Source organism: Protomyctophum parallelum (assembly GCF_964188405.1).
Source record: "Protomyctophum parallelum genome assembly, chromosome: 6".
In the NCBI taxonomy this organism is placed as follows: Eukaryota; Metazoa; Chordata; class Actinopteri; order Myctophiformes; family Myctophidae; genus Protomyctophum; species Protomyctophum parallelum.
Window position 1 is genome coordinate 30,398,379 of NC_139701.1, and position 7,346 is coordinate 30,405,724.

Below are 7,346 nucleotides of genomic sequence, written 5' to 3' on the forward strand. Positions count from 1 at the left end.
TTCCTGACGGCATGAAATGGCTCCGTTTTGAGAGAGTCTGAATATTTCATTGTTGTTCTCAAGGGTCGGTGAGTTGGTCCGAGGAGCCAGACGAGCCATTGTATCCACGTGTGTCGTCTTCTCATATTCCATTTGATTCTCCTCCCACCCCAACCCCCCTCTTGTCCAACCTCATTACATCACCTGACTCCGCCCCCCCCCCCCCTCCCCCCCTTCCTACAGCAGCAGTAGCAACGCCACAGTAGCGGGAATTGCACTGTTGCTGCTGGGGTCATCGGCCACACTGACCATGGGCTGTGCTGCATGTGTGTGTGTGTGTGTGTGTGTGGGGGGGGGGGGGGGGGGGGGGGGGGGTGCAGCGGTTTGTGCTGATCGATGAGGCCACGGTCTCACTACAGATTCTGCTGCCCCTGCCCTCGCTTGGACCTGCCTTACGTTAGCATTATTGATGTGCGTGCGTGCGGCACACACTCCATAGAGACAACAGATCTTACTCAAAAGAAACCACTTTTTGCACACACTTGCACTGCATATGAGAGGTCCCTGAAGGATGAACCCAATCTGATTTTGGTGACCCTGTGACCTTTCTTCTAGTGCCACCCTTAGGCCAAGCTTCACTTGCACTCAAAGTATCTGAAAATGAAATGGGTGGCTTGCCATTACACCTGCTGGGCGCTTTCCTGTTCCCCAGAGGTTGAACCGTAACCTTTTGACCCCATGAACTTTCCTTCTGAGGAGAAACTTTGCACAAAAGGTCAAATTCAGGGCAGGATACGATAAACACTTTGGTCGAAGATATCTACAAAATATATACCTGGGGTGATAGGATTAGCACGGCCTTGAATGGGGCACGCCAGATTATTATAGATACTTGTTTTTAAAGCTTGGTAAAGCTGTCAAATACATGCTGCAACTGTCGTCACTTTCTCGTTACTTGCTCCATATTGTCTAAAGGCCAGCTAATGAGGTTTACTTGAACTTGATTACTCTGAACCAAGCCACCAGAACCGCGGTAAAACAGTGAAGCTACCATCGTCTGGGATTGATCTGGGATTACAAGACTAACACATTTAAAACCCTAGTGTGTAGCATGGGCGCCGTCAGGCTCGCAAAAGTGCGGAGACATTTATTTATTTATTATATATTTTGCAGAGGGTGGGGTGGGTGACGTCATGTAGTTCACCGTTTGTTTTCATTTAGCTCTGAAAAGTGCTAAATGCTCCTCAGAATTTAATTGGCTGACTAGCACTGGTTAAAGACTATAATATTAAAGTAAATTCCTGACATTCAAGCTCATAGACCTACTCTATGTTAGAGTAAGTTACTTACAACTACATGAAACATTAAATAACATATTATAGATAATAAATTATAGAGTTATAGTATACACATAGTGACAGAGCTCTTCACAGGTTCAAACTGATGGACCCAAACCATAATGGACCCCTGAAATTGGTTCTGATATCAGAGTTCAGTGGAGCCGACATAAAAGAAAAGGAGTCACCCGCGCAATGGAATGACAATTAAATCGCGTTTTCACCTCAAACTCGATGAATAAAATAATCCATGATCACGCTGTTACGTCCACGGAGGTTCGATGCGTTTTTGTGCGTGCATGCATGCTCTCTTTTTCACTTTAACTGACGGAGAAACAGTCTGAAACTTTGTTCCCCCATATATTGCGCTGCAGTAGGCTAATCATCTGATCCCTGGTGGTCAGCATGTCACAGCAGCACTTTCTAGCAGCCCGAGCCCCTGTCCCCCTGCTGTTTCCACAGCACCTACAGCAAGCAAAGCATACAAACAGAACGATGATTGTTGTGTAATAGCTTGTCTGGCACCTTGAGAGAGAACTGCAGAATGGTTGTGCAACAAAACGGTTGTGCAACAAAATGGGAACGGTGTTACCAGCACCCGGGCAAAAATAAGACCAGTCATCTCCCAATAGTGGGGGGGACATTCGCCTATGGTGTGTGTATAGACACACAAAAAGGACACAGACAGATGCATCTGTTTTCTATATTGTTAGCCAAGCTGTAAATTACATTTCATGTCAGTCTTGTTAATTTTTATTTGAAATGGTCATCATCAGAGGAATGAAGCATCTTGGAAAATGTGGCTTCTTCCTGCATTCAGGCCCAGCCATCCACCTCTGACTGGCTCTTGGCTCAACCTCAACCCCCTCTGTGCCAACCCCTGCCCCCCCCCCCCCCCCCCCCCACCACCACCACCACCTCTGCTCTTGCCTCATTCCAGTCTCTCCCCACGTTGTCTTGCTGTTGTTTTTATGAGGCCCAAAATGCTGGGTTCTCAGCAGCTGGCTTTGCATGTGTTGAGTTCAACCCCTGTAGCTAGCTCTCTCTCTGTTTGAAGAAGGGCAGGGTTAACACAGACGGCCTGCTGTTCATACCTGGAGCAGTTGTCCTGAAGCCCCGGCAGTTGGCATAGTGTTTTTTATTTTTTCAATGTTGCCATCATGTATGCTAGCCCCTAGTAAAACTTGCAAACTAGGCTAACCCCACCATGTATCCATTGGTATGTATCCCTTCCACACATTTCCTGCTGCTAGTTGTTCTTTGTCTGACCCCATCATCATCCCTTGGCCATCCTTCTCTTCCCATCCCTCCCTTCCTCCCTCCCTCCTTCCCTCCCTGACCTTAGCGGATGCTGTCTTCCCAGCATTTAGTTTTACCACAAACGTGAAAACACAACAGTGAAGTCAGCATTGGACCGTTTATGAGCACATGTTTCAGATGTCCAACAGCGGTTCAGAGCTCTTCAGGTGCATTTGCTCGACGTTGCAAAATAGAGTACATCCGAGGAGGAACGTTTTTATTATCGATGCGGTACGAGAAAATAGTTGGCAGAAGTTAGGAGATGGAAGCCCTGACATTAGTGGAAGGGATTAAACATGGGGTTATTTTGTTTTTTTATGTCGTTTCGATGTGCATTTTTAATCCTGCTTCCTGTGCTGCGTCCACTTGCCTTGATAGATAAGGATATAAAGTCTTAAATACAGTATAATTAAATACATTATATCATTACAAACCTCATTAAGGACTGGTTAGCCTGAAACAAATTCACATGTACATTATGTTTGCCATGCGTTTGATTGTGTGTGAGCCTGTACATGTACATACTCCATATTCATACAGTCAGTGCGGATTCTTGCACATGTGAGCGTGGGCCCTTTTTGCACCCAGGATGTCATGGCTCCAGGGCTAAGGTGGCCGAGGGACACAAGCCTCTCATGGCTTACTTTTTAATTGGCATGCAGTGGGAGGAAGCCAGAGGGAGGAGTTGGTGTTAATTAAAGAGGAAGGCTCTTGCAGACCTTTACATAGACTAGGATTGCAGCCTTACATGCTTGGGATGGGGAGAGCATAACCTGGCTGGCTGAGGAGGAGCGAGCTACAAAAAGAGTGTGTGTGTACTGTGTGTGTGTGTGTGTGGGAGAGAGAGACAAAGTGTGTGTGTGTGTGTGCACGCACGCACGTGCTCACACGTTTGTGTGTGTGTTCTGCCACCAGCAGACCAAGCCCCTTAGACAGACAGCAGGCATGCGTGTGCAGTGGATGTCTCTCGAATACCAATGAACCGAGACACACACACACACGATAATCATCATCACACACGCGTACACACACACACACAACCACACACCAGGGCCCCAGAGGTCAGAGAGTGAGTCAATCATCTTGCCCGTTGTGACGACGCAGAGTCTGAAAGACGCAGATTCTGTGTGTGTGTGTGTGTGTGTGTGTGTGTGTGTGTGTGTGTGTGTGTGTGTGTGTGTGTGTGTGTGTGTGTGTGTGTGTGTGTGTGTGTGTGTGTGTGTGTGTGTGTGTGTGTGTGTGTGTGTGTGTGTGTGTGTGTGTGTGTGTGTGTGTGTGTGTGCGTGCGCGCAGAGAGCAGGGGGCCGGCAGCTGTCAGGGGCCAGGAGCAGCAGGCACTAATGAAGCAGATGAATAGTGCAAAAACTCCCAAATACAAACAGGACAGTTGACATTTTTCATCTGTCAGAGCAGAAGATGCATGAAAATACAATGGGGCCCTTTTTTAACCCTTTACCTGCTATAGCCTGACTGCTTCTCTCTCTCTCTCTCTCTCTCTCTCTCTCTCTCTCTCTCTCCCCCCCCCCCCCCCCCCTGGTCATGCATAAGCCTATCCTCTTGTCACACATCAGAATAGTTATTTAGTATTTATAGTTTGTGTGACTGTACTATAACTGACCTTTTGCTGTGTAATTGTGCTGTCCTCAGGGGGCGTTTCACACACGGTCCATTTAAAGGGGGGACATGATATGGGATGAATACAGTCAGCATTTCTTTGCCGTCTGCATGTAAACACGGGCGCAAACTGAACACACTTCTGCTCAAGAATGTGACATTCATGTCGTTTTTTTTCCATCTTGAGCACACGTTTGTTTATGAACTGCTAAATCATCCAGAGAAATTAGCTGGAAACATCTCATGGTATAAAATGGCTGGATAAAATACATGTAGAGAGCACAATAGTCATTTGTTATGAAATGAGGAAATATCAAGTGGTTTTCTAGCAACACACTTTTGGGTTTGAATAGGCCTGATGGTCTGTAAACTAGCTGGTGTTTAAACACATTCACTGCCAGGTATTATGTAAATTAGCTGGTGTTTAAACACATTCACTGCCAGGTATTTTGTATGCTTATTATCAGTTATTATTATTATTATGTAACTGCCGGTGTTTTTCTTTGAAAACCGTGTTGAGTATAACCGCGATCATCGGTTCTTTCGTTACGTGCTGTTCAATGAAGCTTTTTCTTTTTTTTAAATACAATCTGGGAAAACAATCAGACTCCAATTCCATGGAGGCGGACAGAGACAGACTTTTCACTTCCGGTTAACAGTTCTACTGCGTTCCCTGCTATTTAATCCAATATTCTACGCTGCCTAGATTGTCTTATTACCTTTGGAGTATACGCCGAAGTATTATCAGCTTTCAACCACAAAAATCCGGTATAGTCTGATGGTTTGTTGTTGATGAGAAAAACAGGCCGCCATTACAATACGGCAACAGCCTCCACAGCATGTTGTAGTCCAAACAAACGGCCACTTGCATTGGGCTCATTTTCCCAGAAGCCCTAGCAGCCCAGAGGATGGCTTGATTTCCGGTTTCGTCATCATAAATCTACTCTTTTTAATTATTTTAAAACTGCGAATTAAACAAATGGCAGGTTTAGCGTATTAAGCAGGGGGGAACGCTGGATTTAAACAATTTAAAGCCCTCAAGGTGTAAATTTACGGTTTTATCGGCCGCCTAGCAACCTACAGTAAAACCATTCATAAGTTGGCGAAGAGCAACCGTTAGCATAACCACTACACGGTTATAACGCTCATTGTGCATATTGAGCATAGCTTTTTCTTTTTATCTTATCGTTTCTTTCAGCTATATATATTCAGCTATTCAACATTAGTGGCCTAAACAATTAAATTCCCATTGAGAATGAATGGAACATTTTACGTCATAGTGTCTGATCAAATAGGCATAGTCTATTTTTGTCATGATGATGTACGATAAGAGCGCCCCTCACTTCACAAGGGTGTGATTTTATAATTTGTAAATTATATGAGAAATGGGAACACTACAGTTACAAGCTTTACTTTCTAGTTTTTAGCCACTACCCTCAGTGGCCATGACATTATCCTTTGTGTTTTCAGCAAAATAACAATAGTGGCTTCAGAAATAGTTAATGCCCAAGAAATATATCATAAGAATTGTGGCAACACAGATGAAGATAAAAATAGACAGACATGGGAATCTGTCAATATGGATTGTGTCCTGAATTGTTGTTTCAAAAGAGATTTTACCGGTTGTTTACTAGTACGTATATCTTTGTGCATATGTCTTTATGCACATGCAGGTTGTTTGTTCTTTTAGCACAGAAGAATTAAATCGTAAACCTTGTGATGCCTACATGAGACACCATTAGATATGAAAAGACGTCATTAATGACACACAAACACCCCCACCTCCAATCACTGTCACCCCCTACAGTGTCAGTCTCTGTAGCAGCTATTGAAACAGAGAGAGAGGTGTCCAGAGAGAGAAAGAGATCCCACTGTGCATATGTGTATAGATGTCTGTAGTACACGCATTAAGAGAGAGAGAGAGAGAGAGATGGCGAACTATGTCCAGAAGAGAGATGGCCCTGCTGAGATTCCACTGCAGTCTTCCTCACTCCCCTCTGGAAGCAGTGACAGAGACTCTGTCAACTCTGCCCAATAAGAAACAAGAGCGTTCTCTTGTCTCTGCATCATCAACCTCTGACATGTTTATACCATGAAGAGAATGGAGAGAATCCCCACTGGGTTGGGAATTGGGATATGCCAGGCAATTTATGGCCTATGTACTGTTTTGCTTGTATGGTTTTTTGCATAGGGAAGTTCTTGGTCACGGCAGTCAGGAACAAAGTGAGCCACAAGGTCAAAAATCTGTTTACATTTTCTGCTTGCTGAGATTTTCCGTTCAGTTAGTGCTAGAGAATCCTAGCTTGCTATTGTGAGGAATGGGACATTCACACTTTTGGGTTTAAATGCCTCAGGACTACTAGGGCAGGGACAACAACTACATAACACCAATACCACGGCTATGTGATACATACCAAGAGTTGAGCTCATTACCACATCTATTTTCTCTGGGTATATGTTCATGGAGTGAGTATACAGCCCTGCAGGCTCAGGGTGATTTATACTTAGTTGCGCAGGGGTGCCATGCAACAAAAATATCTCATCTACAAACTCAGCGATTTTGAATGTGCAACACCTGCACGCAACCTAAGTATAAATGGCTTTAGTGCCCAGCAGGTCATTACGGTGGCATTATCTGGTTCTGTGGTTCTAGTGAAGCATAGACCGATAACTGCTGAGGCAGAAGTGCTAATGTTAAAGCCTCGGGCACAGATGAGTAGAACAAGTGTTCAAAAAGCATTAGCATAAGACTAACATAGTGTACGGTGTAGAGACTAATGAAGGTCTTATGGGTTGTGCAAGCAGACAGAAATTCTAATCAATAGGACGGGAGTTTCAGTCAGACAAGTGGGCTTACATTGCTATTATGAGTAATGCATTGGAGAGGAGACTCTCCTCTCCTGAATCCTTCCCCCTCTCATCACTAACTTACGGTACGGTACGGTAGCAGTGCAGAGCAGCACAGGTGTCCGGCTGAGAGAAACTTAACGCAATATTTTCTGTTTCGATTCACTGCATTTGCAAACCACCATAACAGCCATCCATCAAAACAAAACACATAACTGTCTGCAAAAGGAGGGGGGAAACAAACTATGAATCTTATTGACAGCCTCACTC

At 44.7% G+C, this 7,346-nt stretch overlaps 1 protein-coding gene across 2 annotated transcripts in view; it reads left to right on the plus strand.

Moving 5' to 3' along the window:
* Window positions 1-7,346, plus strand: part of nek7 (NIMA-related kinase 7) — an 82,462-nt gene that overhangs the window by 71,367 nt on the left and 3,749 nt on the right. The window lies entirely within an intron of this gene.